At 36.9% G+C, this 20572-nt stretch overlaps 1 protein-coding gene across 2 annotated transcripts in view; it reads right to left on the bottom strand.

Moving 5' to 3' along the window:
- LOC117322997 (protein phosphatase 1 regulatory subunit 27-like) overlaps positions 1–20103 on the bottom strand; it is a 30841-nt gene extending 10738 nt beyond the window's left edge. The window contains exon 1 of one of the 2 annotated variants that reach the window (XM_033877970.1): positions 19906–20103. The gene's annotated coding sequence lies outside the window, so the exon portion shown is untranslated. Of the gene's footprint in view, positions 1–19642; positions 19792–19905 lie in introns of those variants that run through there. The other variant, XM_033877971.1, reaches the window with a different exon arrangement.
- Between the last annotated feature and the right edge of the window lie 469 nt (positions 20104–20572).

Here is a 20572-nt window from a genome sequence, read left to right as displayed (position 1 = left end):
AATTGCTTTGAAAGGATTACGACTTGACTCTTCAGGTTATATCCGGTAAATTGTGTTTTTCGGCAACAAGCACAACAAAAGATGACAACAGGTGAAAGAAAAATGATCAAAATTTATAGTACTTTCAGTGCGCTTCGTGTCAAATTTATCACAAGTGTCTAAAAGTATCCATAAGTTTTTTACGGGGAGAAGACAAACATCTCTAAATGTCTTGGCTTATTAATACTTTTTACGTCACGACATGTTTGACGATGCTACTGTTTATATCAGAAACTTCCAATCACATTTTTGGAGCAGTGATGTTCAACACCTACAATATATGTACGTAAACGTTTATGTATTAAGTTTTTGTAACCACCGTTGGAACGATCATTAGCCAAAACCATTTCTTTTTACTCTGAGGCATTTAGGAATGACTTGTTAGTAAATTAAATGATGATATTGTATATTGAAATATAAAACCAGATATTTGAAGAAAGAGAGTGAGTCTTTGGATTTGGCCAGTCTTTAAAAAAACAATATTAGACCGTTTACAACAGAATGTATTTACTGTCATTTTCCTCCTTAACGATTTTGCTGATAGCCAAATGATTCAAGAAAAGTCTGTCGAAACACTTGAAGGTAATTAAACTGGAAATAGCTCATTATTTGGTCTTGAACCTATCTTAATTTCAAAAATTTATCTTTTAATATTTTTACCAAATTAAGGGCTACACACATAAAAGATTTGCTAGTCGACAGAAATGCTTACGAAAAAATAAAATAAACAGTTTCAGTTCAATAATTATCACCGTTCCTATATTTTTTTTCAAATTATCAACCTGGAACTCGCCATTTTGTAGTCACTAAAAATGAACATTTCGCCCTCAATCGATATGAACAGATTTTGTCCATAAAAATCACTCGTTCTTGCCTATAAAAGATAAACAATAAGAAGAACATTGGGAAATTGCGTATAACCGTTTTTTATACCACATTTTTATCTCGCGAGGAAGAAATTAGTGAAGATTTACAGCTGTTATGTTCATGGATATATTATGTTGTTTGGATGCAGTCTGGAATCGTTTTAAAGGTAGAATATGCATTATATAAGAGATAAGTCAGTTAAATATGTTTTCGATTCATCGACGTTGTTATGCTTTACAAGGAAAACATGTTTGTTTTTATGTGATATGACATGTAGACACGACATAGCGAAAGTAACGGAACACGACATACAAAAACGTATAGGACACTGACGCAATCATGGTCAAGTCCGCCATGTTGGATTTCGCGTGCACAGAACGTTATTGGAACGTCATGTACCATTTAGCGAACCCGTTCCAAGTTGGCACAACAGGAACGTTCCGCTAAATGGAACACGCTGTAGATCACACCGATTTCGATAATGCATCAAAACTTTAAACTGGTTTTGATAATGTAACATAAAAGACTTATTTCGATAATGTAGCCTTAGTTCAGACCGATTTCGATAACGTAGCAAAAGCTCACACTGAATTCGATAATGTAGCCTTAGTTCAGACCGATTTCGATAACGTAGCAAAAGCTCACACTGAATTCGATAATGTAGCAGGAGCTCAGACCGATTTCGATAATGTAGTTTGAGCTCAGAGTGATTTCGAGTTGAATATTTTTGGGCCCAAACATCTCAGATGTTTAGGTGTTTAGTACTAATCATTCATCATATACTAACTCCATTATTATTACTAAATTCATGTTCAAAAGTTCAATGCATTTGTTTGTCATCTGAACAACATCTTTATATCCCTAGAGTTTCACGGCAGACGACCAAATCAACAACAGTAATAGCCTCGTAAATGGCCTCAAACTCGTCTTCTTGTCACACTTCAAAACAATGTAATTTTGTGAGAAGAGCGGCAGGGAAGATTTTAAAAATTAACAAACGAAATTTTAAAAACTTTACTGAAGAATAATTATTCCTTGAAACGTTTCCGACAAGTTGAAAATTAATGATTACGTCATCCTGTCGACTTTCTGGCAAAAACGTAAATGAAGCCTTTGTAGAGTAATCTCGTGTTTTCTCGTCCATCATCGCGAGACGTTATGTGCTTAATGATCCCCTCGGGAAAACTGACAAAATAATAAGCTGGAATTAAATCTACAGATTCATTTAAAGCCATCAGCTGCTTATTACTTTTAACGTATTCTTTTATACATTGTAGATTAAACACGAAACGTGAAAATTAGAAATTGAAAATTTGCAAACATATTTCAGTGTAGACGACGTAATGTGAGCTGATACCGTATTTGACGAGCGTGTTCATTGATTTAATTATATTCAAGGGTTTCTTCACAAACTGTCGCAATTTTTCTACTTTTCACGAAACCAAAAGAAAAATATTTTAAACGAAAGATTTTTACAGCTACAGGGTTTCATAAATTACAGAACTTCGAGCTTGTCCAAAATCATGGCGAAGTCAATGTATTAATATTTTGACACTACTCATACGTTTTCAAGGCTTTTAGTTGACCTTAAAATTTAATCGTTTGATAAATCAAATAAATTTTTTTACCTCAAATATGAATTTTGTAACATGGCTAATACGTCTGTCCTGTCAACCATGAAACAAAACTCATTTTTGGAGAGGCGTCAAAAATATACTCTAAATGTTTTTACTGAATTCTATGTAATCTTAATTTAAGATGAAAGGACCCCAAACCCATGCAATGATGTCGCAATTTCTCGATTTAAGGTTAATGACACACCCAATTATCCTAATGATGTTTAGGATATTGGGGGGTTTCATGATACAGAGAGAAGGAACTGCTGCTCTGAAATACCACAGCGAAAACAGACGCGGCGCTAAGTTAGTCTTACATAATCTCGTCACGATCTTCATGGTAAAAAAAAAGTTATTTAAAGCCAGTTTAAACACAACCAATCTTCTCAAATTGTTCAAACTCAAACATAAATTTCAAAATTACAAAATGTAGCACGCAAAACATCGGTATATGAGGGCACACACATTTTTTTTCTTTGCTACATGGTAATTAAATTAACTCAAAATAAAGCGAAACACAGCACACCCAACAGAAGATCGGTAAATGAGACACTGTTTTTAAAGAACTTGACTTGCAACATAACTGTATTCGTTCTAAATAAAATGCGAGTATTTTTTTTAAATTTTATTTTACGTTCCGTTTTCACGTCCCGTGTGATGCTACAGCCTAAACACTGCATAAACACCATGGTGTTGTCTTCTATATGACACTTTTCCAGGAATACCACTTAAAAATTGGCACAAGGACGCATACCGATAACGCAATTAAACTGTAAAAGGTGATGGCGGTGTTTATCGATTTCAAATGTCTAGGATAGCTTCGTCGTGTTTTCGTTCGGCGGATCCGTGAGTAAGGAGCAGAACGGTGGCATATTTTTAGGAGTGGGAGGACAAACTTATTGATATCATGTAATTACTGGTACCGAAGTTATTTATCAACACACAAGGCCTGTGTGGCCGATTTCTATTTGAGACATATCGATCACAGGGAACCTGAAAATCAAGACGATGACGTCACAGCGGAGTAATTGCCAGGATGTAAAATTGATTTCCCGGATATCGCTTCCATCGGTCAGAGGGGAAAAAGTTTAATAAGGTTTGATTTCCCGCAGGTGAACAGGTTTAGACAGGAAATGGGATAATAAGAAAAAAAAACTCCATCGTGACTCTAATGATGCTGTGTGACGTCACAGGTTGAGCGATTTTCCAATGCATCACTTACCGAGGCGATAAAATATAGACAGCAGAATTATGTCCGACAGCGAGAAATTCAGCTGAATTGTTGTTCTAATTTCAGAATTTTTTTTTACTAAATTCACGATGGATATTTTATGCTTTTAGCGTCTCAACTGTTCAAACTTAATGTGGATAGTTTTAGATATGATGATTCAAAATATGTCTTAATTTTCAGATCAGCTCTCTCCAAAAATGAAAACTGTCTGCGCTAAATCTCGTGTTCCAAACAGGTGTATTAATTCAATCAACCACGAAACACCTACCATGAATACATGCAGCAGTTTTGTTTAGACCAAAAAGATAGTTTATAAGCAAAGATATTTCGTCAGGCAGCCCCTGAAATATCGTATATCAAAATACAATAGGAAAAAAAATGGCAGAAAACGTCAGACCGTGTCGAATTGTTCGTTGTTTTCAATCAATTGTACCGGTTCCTAAATCGCTCGTTATACGACGGTATCATTGACGAGCAAAATAAGATAAACAAGCCATGTTTTATTAATTGGTGCTGCATTCGTTACTCATGCTGTCGGAACGCCAAAGTATGCCAAGAGATCTTTTGACCATTGTGACGCCGTTAGAGAAATATATGTAATTACTTACTGTACTGGAATGAGTACCCGCCAAAAATCTACTTCTGTTTGGCAATAAGTCGTTACCTTGGTCATATTTAAGATAGTGTAGAATCGCGTAAAACAATCTCTAAGACTAGGTCAGCTTAGAACCAATTAAGGTTAATGAGATTGAAATTAGAAAGAAGTACGGTTTGAACAAGATGTTGAAATTACGCCAACTACATTTATGTTGTATCTCGACTGAGGTGAATGTTTGAAATTCCGTCGACTAAACAAGTGTTTTGCGTTTGTTCCCAGCACCCGTAAATCCTACGTTATATACAAACATCCCGTAGTTTTGCTTGGCAGAGGAACAGACAACACTATAATGGTCGTGAAGCGAAGATAACATAATGAAATTCTAAGTTTTCGATAGTATGTGTCCAATTATTCTTATCGACATTGCAACTGATGAATTTCCGCGAGTTTTTTCAATCATCAACCACCACAATTATACGACTCTTGGGAGTTTACCGTTTCGTTAATTCCCCAATAGAATATAGGGTCACCGGAAATAGGTCATAAGGATTTCTTCAAACGCCAATTCGCCAATAAAATGGTGGATATAGTCATTCCGGAGATAATCCTGCGGGTTTGCAAGTTCACCGAAACGCCCGTATGCTGTTTAAATGAATGTTTTTCAGTTTTTGGAGCAGGAGTCGGCAATTGTTTAGTTTAAATGAATATGTACCATTAAGATATCAATTGTTCTGTGCGTGCATGCCAATAATTCATGTCATGAAAGCTTTATGTGCTTCAGCACTTTATGTTAAAATGTTTGCAGACACTTGTTTGTTAAGCTTGATGTGCTGCCGTTTGCTAACAATTATACGGTAAGCTTGATGTTTTGTTTGGTCGTTTGCTTACATTTAGACGGTAAGCTTGATGTGCTGTTTGGTCGTTTGCTAACTTTTTGACGGTAAGCTGAATGTGCTGTTTGGCCATTTGTTTACATTAATACGGTAAATTTGATGTGCTATAACGCTTTGCGCTGTTTGGTCGTTTGCTAACATTTTTACGGTAGCCTTGATGTTTTGTTTGGTCGTTTGCTAGCATTTACACGCTAAGCTTGATGTTTTGTTTGGTCGTTTGCTTACATTTAGACGGTAAGCTTGATGTGTCGTTTGCTTACATTTGTTCGGTAAGTTTGATGTTCCATCACACTTTGTGTTACTGTGCGGTAATCAATGGTCATCCTATCTCTATTTTCACCATCCCTACGCTAACTACACGCAGATGTAAATAACTGTATTGAACATTACAAACTGGAGTATAAGCCCCGTATCATTTCCTCTGTAGGGGGTCCAAACAAGTGACGGGACGGGTAATCGAGACCGTGACCTTTACCTTGAAAAATCTGTCAATATATATTTGTATTTTATTCTCCATACTGTAAAATGTGTGTGCTTCAAAGGATTCCATTATTAGCACCAAAGTATTTGTAGTCCCTTATCGATTTTCAGCTTGATCAGTTTGGCCAATCAGAAGCCTTCATTTTGTTTCCATAGTAACGATTCTGGAAACACCTGGTGACTTACATTATTAACATTAATAAATTACGTTACATGGTCACGCTTGAATAAAACTGATCAAAAGACTGTTGATATATTGGTCATTGCACAAAACCTGTGTATAGTAATATGTTACCATGGTAACCAAAATTTACGAGAGAAAAAACTGCATGCACATATACACATGGTCCGTAACATTCTTCTTTAGTTTCATTTAAATATGCAAGTTTGGAAATGTAGTCCGGGTAAGATAAACCTCATCATGTTGGTTACTATGACAACAAAAGTGCATCTATTGTTTTGTTCTACTTGTCATCACTCAAATCCCTTATGGACCAATTTTCAGCTTTATCAAACAAAATAATGTAATTTTGCAATTTTAAAGAGGTTTTTTTTGTGTGTGGTTATCATGGTTTTCACTGGTATGAAATACAGAGCTAAAATGTGTTTACATAACCTTCAATACTGTATTGCAATTGTTATGTAGATTACAAATACATTTACTTTTGCATAAGTAATATGAATGCCTCGCGCGCTTTCATCAGGGCAGACAAGGTTGATAAATATCAGATGATATAACTTGTTTCTCAATTGTTGTAAAAAAAAATATCCAACTAATATTTATATATTATACAAATGTACTCACAAATGTATGGATGTGTCTATTTCAAAAGGTGTTCAAGACGGTCTTACGTGATATTTATTACACTCAAAAACTAGTTCCGACTGGGACAACCGCGAAATATTAGCCCGCGAAATTTAACAACTATTCAGTATTTTGTAGACGATGGACCGTAAAAAACTGAGCTCACCGACAAGCAGAATGAACAATGCCTGCTGCTTCCTGCTAGTGTTTGCGTGAAGGTACAGCTTTAAGATACCAATCTTACAATTACTCTGTAAACATAACATCCTGAGTAGGAACGCAATGTTGTTCTCAAACGTAAATATTTGCAATGAAATATCTCCAAAAAAACGTGACGTGCCTCTAATTGAGTTGGGTTTATTTCCAAACACAAAAACTGTAAGGAAATGACGTCATCATGCTAGATGTTCTATAGCCTACTGAATAAATGAGAATAAATTGAATCTGGGATAAATTGGAAGTTATGAGCTCTCATGCATGCATGCGAAGATTACATCTGCTAACCCACTTTTCTGTTTGCTATTTAAAATAGACGTATCTGAAGTCTGAGGCAATATTAGGAGTTTATTAAAATGGAAGCACATCTGGGTTAAAACTAATTCTTAACGAAGTTTTGAAGAGAGTCTATATCTGCAAAAATGTTTCTCGAATAACTGTTTATATACATACTTAAGTATATACACTTATCTATGTAATTATTTCTGAAGTTGAAGAATCTGAAGCGTAGACCTCTTTCTAGGCAACGTACACGTTTCCTGTTGAATATCGATTTGAAATGTTTGTAAATCGATATATCTATCGGTGAATTTCTTTGATCTGGGAGTGGTGTGTAAAACATCTGCTGTTACCAAGGAAATACATTTAACTGACAATTTCCTTTTTCCTTGTACAGTGATACGCAAACGTTAATTCAGTCACAAAACAAACTTGTGTCACGTGACCATAACTGTAAACAATTGTGAAGCAATGTTTGCATGGATGCAAGCGCGCGGGGGGGTCTTAGTGTGGAAAGAAACTAGAGTACACAAAGAAATTAAACCATGATATCCTTGTCCGGTCGGAGAATAAAACCCCTGTTGTCTAGTTGTGTCCCCGATCAACTGTTGTGGTGCACCACGTGACTGTTGTAGTGCACCACGTGACTGTTGCTGTGTACCATGCGAATGTAACCATGTACCACGTGACTGTTGTAGCGTACCACGTGACTGTTGTAGCGTACCACGTGACTGTTGTAGCGTACCACGTGACTGTTACCATGTACCACGTGACTGCTGTAGCGTACCAAATGACTGTTGTCGTGTACCGCGCGACTGTTGCAATGAACCACGTGACTTGTCGTCTACCACGTGACTGTTGTTAATCAATATCTGCTGGTGTCATTAAGCACGTATCATCCTCGCCTACATGTACATTTATGTCAGTTATGGTATATGAAGGTGTAAATAACTTTGTTATATGTCAACAACATTTTCTAGATATTTCCTGGGGTATAAGAAAATGGTTAAGACACAATACCACAAAGCTTGCACAAAGTGTATATATCTCAAGTATATGGCAAAAGTCATATCTGGTCAAAAAAATTAAAAACAGTTGGAACATGATATATAATTCCATCAGCATTAAAACAAAGCAAGACGTGATTTGAGATTTGAGTATGACACAATTAATGAGTTTGGTCGCACAAGGTATGAAATGTATTGTCTTTATATTAATTATCAACCTTATTAGAAATTAACATCCGTTTGTCGTCCAATCAGCTCGCTATGATTGACGAGAAGTCATCTGCTTAATCTACAATCTACGTCGGCCGCATTCACAAAAATACATTAAAATGACAGATCTTATCATGAAATGATAGACGAGATGAAATGAACAGTCGATAGGGAAACGTACAAGCAAGCTCTATCTACTTTTTAGAGGTGTTATTGAGCTTTACATTTCATAATGGTTGTCTTTGTAGTATTTCTTGTATTAAGTTGCGGCCGGAAACAAATTGGGCCTCATTAAGAGACCGGCCGTCTTTTACACAACCCTTACATCAGAACTCACTATTTGGGATACACTTTACAGAAATGAAATTTCCTATCAATCATAAACACGATTTCTGCCAAATAAACTGAAAATAAACTCTCTTTTTTTGTTACGAGTTTGAAAAGCTTACATAGAACTTTTTTTTTTCCATTAACGCAGTAAATACATATGTCCATGTGTTTGCATGTGCGCGTGCTGCAGGAGCATTCTACCATACCATCACATATACAATGTACGTAATAGCTGGAGGTATCATATATACCGCCCACCCGTATTTTGATTTACGAATCCTTCAGACAGAGCGTGTAACCCGGACGTACCGGATCAGTGTGTTGATAGATGGACCAGTATTTAACCAATGTTATTCCGTTACGTCATCACCTGAGAACATACGCACGAGCGCCGCGTGCAAGTCGTTACATAGTTACAGGCGAGATGATCCGAACAATCTATTTGCCGCCGAGAATATCAGAACGATATATTTACTGTAGGCTACAGATAGAACGAACACCAAAATCAATAGACTGACATTTCGGCAGCCCCATTCCTTACTCAATCTGTATCCATACTTTACAGCTGGGTTAGGTTAAATGTGGCACCATTCTTCTAGGGTTCATGACAACAACCTTTCCTTGAGAATTCAATTTGACTTTATTCTCCCGTGATTTAATGCAAAACTCCTTATCGTAAGTTTCAATGCAATGCCTTTCTCCTATGATTAACAAAGATTGTCTATCCTGGATTCATGCCCCAGGAACGCCACCTCCCTGAGATTATTAAGAACGCCTACTCCAAGAACACCTTCTTCTACGGTTCACTAGATACGTCATTTGTAAGCGTTTGATAGGAACGCCGTATCCCAGGGTTCACTATGAACGCAATTATCTCATGATTTAATGGACGTTTTCCTCCATGGTTCACTAGGAATGCCTAGAGTTCACGAGAGACGTCATAACCATGGGTTTAATAAGAATACCCTCCCCAAGGGTTTTTCAAGAAAGTTTTATCCCAGGGTAAACAAAGAACGCCTTCCCCAAGGGTTCATCAGAACGCCATCTCCCAGAGTTCACTAGGACCGTCATGCCCCAGGGTTAACAAAGAAAGCCTTCCCCAAGGGTTCATCAGAACGCTATCTCCCAGGGTAAACAATAAAAACCTTCCCCAAGGGTTCATCAGAACGCTATCTCCCAGGGTTAACAAAGAAAGCCTTCCCCAAGGGTTCATCAGAACGCTATCTCCCAGGGTAAACAAAGACAGCCTTCCCCAAGGGTTCATTAGAACGCTATCTCCCAGGGTTAACAAAGAAAGCCTTCCCCAAGGGTTCCACAGAACGCTATCTCCCAAGGTTAACAAAGAAAGCCTTCCCCAAGGGTTCATCAGAACGCTATCTCCAAGGGTTAACAAAGAAAGCCTTCCCCAAGGGTTCATCAAAACGCCATCCCCTAGAGTTCACTAGGACCGCCATGTCCCAGGGCTCACTAAGAACGCCTTCTACAAGGGCTCACTGGGGAAAATCGTCCAAGAGTCACCGGGTTCATCATAACCTTTTAACTATGGTTAAACTAGATAAACAAATGATAATTATCATTTTACAACGAAAGAATCCAAATCACGCCAGTAAACGTTGCGTACATATTTAATTTGTGTTGACACCGTATTTTTAATCCTTTATAAAAAAAATTTCTGTGAATCCGCTCCGGGAATAGGGATCGTTATGACACTCGATATATCATTCGTCAAATCTCCATCAGTTATCACCCACATTCGGACCAGATAACATCAATCTTCTTTGTTTATATAGCAGGAAAGCGATCAACTCGTCGCTCGTTTTAATCTCCACGTGATGAATTGGGCTTTTCGTAGAATGAATAAATCGCAAAGAATGTTAGTTCAGTGAACTTTATCAAGAAATGGGAGATTGTCCATAATCATTAGGTTTGTAAAAGTACTATTTCCATAGTTCAACGTATGGGGAAAATATTTCAACAAATACATGCACTAATGTATGCATGTGTGTCTGAATCTGACGGAATAACTTTAAAGCGATTTTTATTCAAGGTATGGAAACATACAATGTACTTCATTTGTAGCCAGAAGAATGTGCACTTGAGGTTATTATTTCGTGACTTACGTTTTAGTGGTGATCTTATTTCGGCGTTTTTCGCGCTGAATTACACGAAAATATGGTTGGGCTGATTTCAGCTTCTGTATATCTTTATTATTTGTATTGTGAGTACACCGGTTTATCATTGTGCTAATCTGGTTACCTTTGATAATGTTATTAAGTTTGAGAACTTCAAAGTCAAGTTCAAGTTTCAGGTTTTATTTCAGTTTTGGACAATTGAAGCATCATTTTACAATACATTAATACCATGGACAATGCACATAGTGACTTACTCCATTATAGTAACCGAAAATTTGTTCGTCTCAAAAATTATTTTCCACGTTTATTCTAGATTTATATAGTATATGTATATTATGTGTCCGTATTTCTAACGGCTCCAATACTGTAGGAAAACATTTTGAACAGACATCGCTATCCCGGACCATATTTCATACTCCGAATCAGGTGAAGTAGATGAACAAGATAAAAAAAAGTGTCTTGTGCAATGCCAGAACTACATGTACATCTATCTGAGTCAGCATTGACGTAACCTTTGACCTTACGATGGACAATGGTCTGACACACGAACAGCTGTATTATATATACCTACATGTATTTGTATTGCTATTATCACACTACGTGGCGCTTAACATCTCCCGAACTTGTGTATTCTGAACGTAGAATTGGATCGTACTCAAGAAAACAATCTTGATTTATCGATTGAACCTTGGTTCAATACATGAGGTGGTTTTAACATTCTATCAGAGATATCAAGATGTATTTGGTTGGAGAAATATCCTACTATTACTGAAATTGGGAAGTTATTTCTATTAAAATTCTAAATAAGACCAATAACAATCCAGTTTTGGAGCTGAATTAATGTAAATAAATTTCGTGTCGGTTTTTTCTCTCAAAAGCATTACTTTTAATTTCCATAAATTCGGTCTCTAGCACGAGTCATAGAAGCATACAACAATAGTATATTGTTTTATACACTTTATTGTTTGTCTTTTCGTACATTTAAGTTGAAATAATTTTAAATTGTCGTTATTATCATTTCTCACAAAATCCTACTTTTTATCCTCGTCAAACAATTTCGTGGAACGTATCCCATATTGCCTTGTTTGTTGAGAATTAACAGCTACACAATCAAATATAGAGGAAATGCCTTGTGAACAATGTCAACAAATCCTAAAATTCCACATAACCACAATTTACGGCATCTGATATTGACTAATACTTGGTCCAATACTTGCCTTTAAGTGGACGTTTGACATTTCATCCAATGTTGACATACATGTAGCGTGTGGGGTTTATTACCTAACACGGTATGATTTGATTGATGGATAAATCTAAAAATAAGCATCATTATCTGAAGTGGGGACAGTCTGGACGTATTCAGACAATATCCCTTAATATGTTATACATAATAAGTAAATAAAGTACAGAGACGCAAGTTTTTATCGTCCTTTAAAAACCGTGGTATAATGACTGAGGGACCAATATGTTCACAATGGATGTCTGTCACCATACTTGTAAAAGTATATCGTATAAATATTGTCGAAGATTAATGGTAAACAGCTCTAATGAAAGTACAAACCAACCACACGTTGATGATACAATATACTGTAAACGTGGAAAAATTTAGGCGAGGAAAAAATTTACGCAAATTACGCGGAGTCCATCTCATCGCGAACATTCACCCATGCGTATTATTTTGCTATCGATTTGTCTAATCTCGAAATACAAATGGGTAGATTGATCGCGAAAATTACCCCCACGCGTAGAGTTTACATACCAAAATCGCGAAATTAACCCACCGCGAAAATAATCACGTTAACAGTATATTTAAAAAATGTAATCCTGATTGTAACGTCATATATGACCAAGAGTGTTCTTTGCATATTTTGTTTCTGGCGGCTTAAATAGGGGCGGGTGACAAGGTATCATTGCAGAAGGCCACGAAGCATTGTATCAAGGAGCAGTCAGAAAAGATGAAAACGTCAAAGATTCTGATGCAAGGGGACAGAAGATTAATTTTGTTATGTATGCAATACGCCAGAAATTGAAGCAGAGAGGAGCCCCTAATCTCGCCCCGAAATTCTGAAAGGGCCCCACGTTTTCACTTCCTACGATTGGATGTTGTGTCCAGTGTCCCCTAAAGAGGGCCCTGATTTGGAAACAAACCATATATTCAGTCTTCTGCAATTAGCATTCTTTGTGGCCAAGCCTTAACGAATGTGTCAGATTTCTATTCCATAAACTAGAGCTATGATTTGCTAGGGACTTAAAAGAGAAAAATATTTATATAAACTAAGTTGAATTTGTTGTGTAGTCGACATTTATAATGTTTTGAGAAGAGAGGTGCCTCTCTGGACTTTTTCAAATACGCCAATGGCTATCTTTGTTTTTCTTTAACGTGTCAAAGATTATCTGTGAATTAGATATATGTTTCCGTTAGACATAAAATAAGGTGATAATATACCAAGTGTTATACTCCAACATAACAGGTTACCATCACGACAGATCACCAATATCAAATTAGGCTGCTAGTTATTGACGCCCTTTGACTTCTGATGGGCGATAACGACCCGCTAATTCAGGATCATTCATGCGTGATCGGCTAAAGTGCCGGGCCATTCCAACTCACGCGCGGTGTAAATATGAAATTTATATTTGTATGCATGAGTGATATGAATTATGTAGACTCACATTTTATATAAAATAGGATGTATCAGAAAATCACTAGGTATTCTTAATGTCAAATATTGCTAAAAACCTTCTGGGTTACTTACAAATGTACCATGTTCTCTTATCAGGCAATGGCGTTTATATCAATATTACAATAGACAATATTAAAGGTTTTTTTCACAAAAATCCAGGATGTACACCACTATATGTAATGCGAGGTATGTAGCTATAGACTATCTCTCGTTTTAATCAACAGGATTTCACACAGCTGCCTCGAAAACTATGATTTAGAAATAAACAGGGCCTGGGTTCTAAGTGCTTGTTGGTGGTCCATTAACTCTGCCGTTTCAGATAGGCAAAAATCCCGAGAACTCCGCTATGTGACGTCACTGACAGACAAAATAAACAAAACCGCGGAAGCCACTCGAGATGTCCATAGCAACGTAAAATGCAGGCACTACCTGACCATTGTGACGTCATTTGAAAGCACTGTGTGACCTAAATGGGAAACTGGAATCTTATCTTGTTTACCGTCAGTTACCAACATCATTGGATATCAAAAAGAAATAAATTGCTCTGAATGATCCTCGGTGTTAAACTATATCACATTTCACTGATAATGTTTATCTTATCACTCTTTACTTGAGACCTTGTCAACCGGAAACCAGGAATAGCGCGGCGTGGTGACGTCATAAAATTGATCGTAAATATTAGGGCAAGACTTTGAACACTCGAGGGAGGTATAGGATGTGGTGAGAGGGTTCAACCCAGAATCATAATATCAACACGACTTTTATATAGTCTTATGTAGAACATTACAGGCATTTAAGAAATGTTGAATTGTGCATCTCCATCGATCTTGATGAATAAAAACTATATCATCCAGGGTTTTTTTTATCGTCAGCAATACTAGACATCCAATTCTGACGAAAAGTTGACAAAATATAAATCTCAATCGGAAGTGGGGATGACTTTATCAATGACGTCATCATTACGGCAGTAAAATAAAATCAGCCGTTTTACCAATGGTACATGTACAAAATGAAAATGACTTTCATTATTCAACCGAACTAAAGGTGAAAAAGCACCCCATTATAAACAACCAATAAAGATTTAAAACAAAACAAAACATTATTAAACAATTGGGTTTTTTGTATTTTTTTCTAAAATATCAAATATTTTTCTTCAAAATTGCGTTCCTCAACAAAGGTGTCAATAACAACACAATAATTCTGTCTTTCAAATTGTTTTGATAAAATTTACACGTTACACTCAATCGTTTCATAGTAAAGACAAATTATAAAAAGTCTTTATCTTAATCCAGTTGACTGATATTTAAAATGAGCTTCTTTCGGCAAGATTTTGAGAATAAATATCTCACAATCTAAAGTGAAAACGACCAAATCGTGGGGTTTGGCGCAGTAATTACGACGATGGGCGTTTAACTGTAGACTTGTTGGGAGTATTGTCCGCCTGGAGATCGCTCCGGCGTTTATCGGATTACTGTTCGGACTCGGACAACGAAGATTGATTAGAAGAGAAAAAACCTCGGAAAGCTCGACACCTACTCTTGAAGACCCAGACAGACCAAACAAAAACATCGAAAATTATTGATTCATGTCAGAGATGACACAAGGATTACGTCTGTCACATGGGATAGACTGGCACGTGCGCGGTGACATGCACGAAAATGCTATTAGCGTATATAAATAAATCTGAATTTAGATAAATAATGAATGAAGAAAAGTGATGCTGCGATTTTAAGAAGCTTAAGAGTGTCTATGTCCGAGGGTTGTTCCTCGCGCTATTATCTTCTCATTGGCTTTCAAACTGCCATGCAAACGCTGTGTTGATTATTCTAGATAGAAATATGCGCGAAAACAATATATAATTCCGAGACAGTTAGTCAATATATGTTTACCTCAAGGGTATAAATTTAAGGCTAATTCACCGATTCTGAGCAAACTTTGGTGTAAACGTAACATGATTTTGGCTTAGCATAGATTTACGTGGAACATGTATTTAATGCGGTGGATGACGCTTTCCATTCCGAAATGTATGGTCTTGTCATCTTTTACCATCGTCCGGTTCATCGTGTAATAATGCAATAACTTCATAATACATTTCAAGATGACATCGATGCTATGAAACTTGATAGAGCTGTACATGTATATTGAACGCTACGTATTCTCATTTCGGCAAACTGCAATTCGCCCAATTCCGTCAAGGTTCGGAATCAACCCCGAGCCTTGTCGGAATTGATCGAGATGTTGCAACTGATACATGGTCTGACGCATCCGCGGGGCAGTGAAAAGCCCAATCACTCTCGACTGATGGAATTGTGGTAAATTCTGCATACTGGACCGTCCTCCCAGGAACAGATGACCAGTTGACGTACCTATCGATTCTTGTAAATGTTTATCACTTATGACACGGTATGCAAGACCCTTGACACAGATGTCGATATATAGCATCTAGATCATAGAGACGCTTTGTCCGATTTCATTAGTTCTCTGACATCTAATGAATGAATTATTCAGAGATGGATGCACAATAAGAAGTAATATCTTAACACAAACCTTTCAAGTGGACAACAAACCGGGCTCTTCTTTACCGGTAATGAGACAGTTTTTGTGTATAGTGTATAATACGTGCATTAGCCTTGATAGGGGAACTACCGGGATAGCATTTTACTTAATTGCATTATCATGTTTGTTTGTTATACGCTGCCATCACAGTTTATCGTGCATTTTTGCCTGCATGTGAAACATTCTCTACCGTTTCCAAGGAAGCTACACCAGATAACATAAAACTGGTTAACAGTAAAAATATTAACCGGTCTATAACCTGATAAACACACAGGTTAACAGTAAATATATTAACCGGTCTATAACCTGATAAATACACAGGTTATACATTAAACACTAACCTGTCTATAACCTGCATGATAAATACTTATAACTATGGGAAACATTACTATTTTTACCGGTTTTCCTATAGAATTCTGATTTAATCTGATATTTATGTAATATTTAAAGAGGTTCAGCATATGACGTCATAATGACACTGTATTTGAAGGATTCAGATGAAATTTGTATCATATTTCCATAGGCATATAATAAACAGGAGTTTTTGCAGAGTAACGTATTAGTTGACACTGTTACAAAGAGCAATGTCTAGAGAAAGTGTGGTAAAGGTATGGACTGTTCGATATTTTACTTATTGCTTATCTCGGATTGGCTGACAGGGACGGTGAACAACCAATGAAATCAGATCTAATGCATTTAACATAAAAACACGTGGATCAAGAATCACAGGGTGCCAAGGAAGGAAAGTTTTTTTTTTCTAAACAAAGAAAAATTAGACTTAACTAAGAAGACTGCCAAAAAAACTTTAAAGTTGGGACCAGCCTTTTAAATTTCACTGCAGTTCGATCGTAGGAAGTGAAAATGATGCCTCGTTCATATTTCCTAAGAGGCGACTAAATTTGGATTTATTTGGCACTCTTTGGGCAGACTTTCGCTGCTGTCTCTAGGTCCTGGCATTATTCAAAATGGTACGTCATACCCCTCCTTCACCACTCACTAATGAACTAGAGAAATACGGTACCTAAAGAAAATGGCTGTTCCATTTCCGTTAATGGACCGGGGGAGATTTCACGACAACCATTTCGATGAAATAACACTATAAAATGGCCCTTAAAATCAAATGGCGGCGCCAACATGCATAGGTCCATCCATATTTAAGTAGACACAGTCATTAAGCTTCAGACGTGTTCTGTCAGAAATGGACCTTTGACTAACTAACTTATGCATAAGCTGTTCCCTGAAATCTCCTGGATACAGTTTTACCGGACCAAGATTTCCAGAGTAATATTTTTGTATGACACCGCATTATCAATGAGCAGACACCAGGAGGATATCGAGGAAACCCCTATTTATACCAAAATGACGGAAAACCTGGCAAGCCAATTAAAAAAATTAAACTATATTACGAGCTTGATTTATTTTTGTCATGCATTTGTGTGACAATATCACTTTATAATGTGTTTGTACAGTTGAAAAGAAATACAGTGTCTAAATGTTTGGCAACTAGAAAATAAAACTTACATTATATACACAATGCAATATCTTACCTTTGTGAGAAGAACTGTTAAATATAGCCTGACTGAATTACTACATATAAAGCCGTCTTGCCCTCTAATGGGCGACAATTAAAATGTAGCTTCAATCTCTTTCCCATTACGCATGTTTTCCCGTGACGATATAACCAGACACGGCTGGTCTCGTGTAATGATAATGTCCAGCAGGGATTTGTTTATTGTTTACAGTGGTCAGTAGAAAGTTTTGTGTGTAAACGGTAATACACTACCAAAGTTTAGAATTACCAGCCCATGATAGCGTTGATGTTATTTCTTGGAGTAAACTTCGACCTAATCTACATTCACGCTTGTTAAATGTTTTTTTCATTATCCGATATTACCATTTGCCTTTAGGGTTAAACTGTTCTATAAATCAACTTCGCTGATATAGCCGAGTCGACGAAAGCTAAAGATCACGGTTTGGTGACACAAAGTTATCGGGCTAAATCTTCGAATAAGGTGTTACAAGCTTTTGAACTGGTGCTATTTTCTGATACCAGGGCAAAATGTCTGGTCTTACCACCGAAATTGTTAGCACTCCGGGCAACTCGACCAACACATTCAACACAAATATATCGGAGACATGTTTACTTTGGCGATTACAGAGGCAAATAAGTAATTCAATAACAGAACAGTTCTATTTAATAAATAAGCTCTCAAGTCACAGTAAATATCCGAACGAGACACACCGACAAAAGATTTAAATCCCGCCTTTTTCAGTGATTCAAGATCATTTTAAATTGTTATCAAAACAGCCTAAAGGCATACAGAGTTATCAACTACAAATATCGGGACTTTTACTCGACTGATGACCATTACTCTGTCCAAACTGACCACTCATTAGGTCAAGGAGACGTCCAAGACTTTTATTAGGGAACATTTCAATGACGTGGTCTATAAACGGAGCTGTAAAACTTATTTAACCGACAAATATGTTGTTAAAATCCACAGGTCTCTGTCAGTGGTCGTTATTTCAGGAATGCAAATTAAAAAAAAATGTATGGTGAACTCACTTGATTTTAAAATCTCGTTAAACTTTTAAAGATATTGTCGTGAGCGTTTCTAGCGCCTCATAGCGGCTAAATGTGAAAAACACTTTCAACATCGTTGTTGAGTAATAAAAAATCTCAAATCAAATTACCACCAATTCGTGATTCTGATGTTAAAATGGCTTTAAAACCGAGACATCAATCCGAATCCAATTAAACTATGGACGTGTTGAAAGGTTCAATTGTGTGAATTACAAGGGATCATTTGTCTCGCGCTTATTTACATAATCCTCCTCTTATGTTTAAATTTCCGCGCAGCCAATTCACCGCCATGTTTACATTTGATAAATGCGCAATTATATACAATGTGTTTAAATATGTGCCTTAGACTCCTATTTTTTAATTGTATTGACCTACGCCCCATCAAATTACGTTTGATGTATGATTTCAAATCTAATCCAAAGAAACATGTTATTTCTTTCACACTTTTTGAGTACGAACAGATCGCATTAAGTGTCATTTGTAGCTGTAGTCATACAATGCTGATCTAATATAGAATTTCTCAAAGTTCCATTTATAATTTGACTTGAAATAATTACCCAAGTTTCGTCTGTTATCAGATTTCCGTTCAAACACAAAATGAAGTCTATACTTGTGAGGCGCCTTTAACTGTTGTGTACCCATGCAGTCCCCACGAGGGCTGGTGAATGTATTGACTGAGAAATGTGATACTCGGTCATGCGAACCTCGTACAAACGATGATCTTGTACCGGGGTAGATTTTAGCGTTAAACACATTCGGTTTTGTATGCAAAACATAAAAAAAAAAAACATTATTTACATCGCGAATTTAAAATAAAAACGGCAAACGTGCTTGAACAGACATTAATACGAGCATAAAAATGTACTTGTTTATCAACCGGCACGAATACATGTTGTATATATTATCTATACAGAGTTTCCTGTGTTTGTTTTTGTTTTAAGCAATAGAAACTGAAACAAACATAAAAATTATTCTGTGAATGTTTGGCTTGCTATTGATCAGCGGCCCTCGGCACAAAGTAAGACTAGTTTTAAGTCATCCATGTTTACCATTGAGGGGCACTTAAAACAAAGCTGTCTATGGTACACTTAAGCATGAATAAGTCATACACTTACCGTTTGAAGTTTAATCCTGTCCGAAATGACCCTCCATGCTTAATCCATGAGTTACAATAATTTGTTAAACGGTACGTAACAGAAATGTATCTCGCCGAGTAACACATACATAAGGTACCTGTATATACGCTAGTCTGTCGGTGGATACGGGCCTAATAGCGCTCGTATCATTTGTGTAAACCCATATATCTAATGGAGGGCAAGAGTACATTTAACTCTCAAGTGTCGGTATTAGTACAGAGCCAACATACAAAAATACTTACCAAACACCTGTCCGGCGATGCTCCTCGAAAATTACACTATGTGACGTAATGCGTTCCCAAGGGCAACCCTTTACAGTCAACTCGGAACTTGTGATAGTTGACAAAATTTACAATGTCCATTTAACGACTCGGTGACACATTGGACGGCAGTGGCTATCAATCTCACCTGCTGTTGTCCAGTCTATAGGTTCGTCTCACCTGAGAATAAAGAAAGTGGAAGATAAGATGGCATGTCAAACAGAATGGGCGTTACTAAAGAGTAGGGCGATAGCCAGTGGTCAATTGGTCAAGGCCGTGTCGTTATCTGTCCTAAAATGTCCCTATATATCCCCCTATTACCAAGATTAAACAAACAATTTATGATTTTAAAACAAATCAATCAATGTTCCAAAAAGGATTTTACGAAACTAACTCTTGAAATGCATGAACGTGCATCTGTTGACATGTAACTATGACAGTATCCAACTGTCCTCAAGCTACTCTCTCCCCATAGACCAGACTTTAGCCGTCGTTCCGTCTTTATAAAACATTCTGTAATGTTGCTTACATTCGCTGGCCGACATGCGATTCCGTCAAGGCCGAAAAAACGTTTGATTACAATAGTGTTTTTGCCTTCGGTGGTCGTTACGACGAAATCCGATCTCGTCCTAATAGCGCTTACTAACGG

This window comes from Pecten maximus, chromosome 3 (genome assembly GCF_902652985.1).
Source record: "Pecten maximus chromosome 3, xPecMax1.1, whole genome shotgun sequence".
Taxonomy (NCBI): Eukaryota; Metazoa; Mollusca; class Bivalvia; order Pectinida; family Pectinidae; genus Pecten; species Pecten maximus.
Note: the sequence above shows the minus strand (reverse complement) of the source record. Positions and strands in the feature narration are given on the sequence as shown.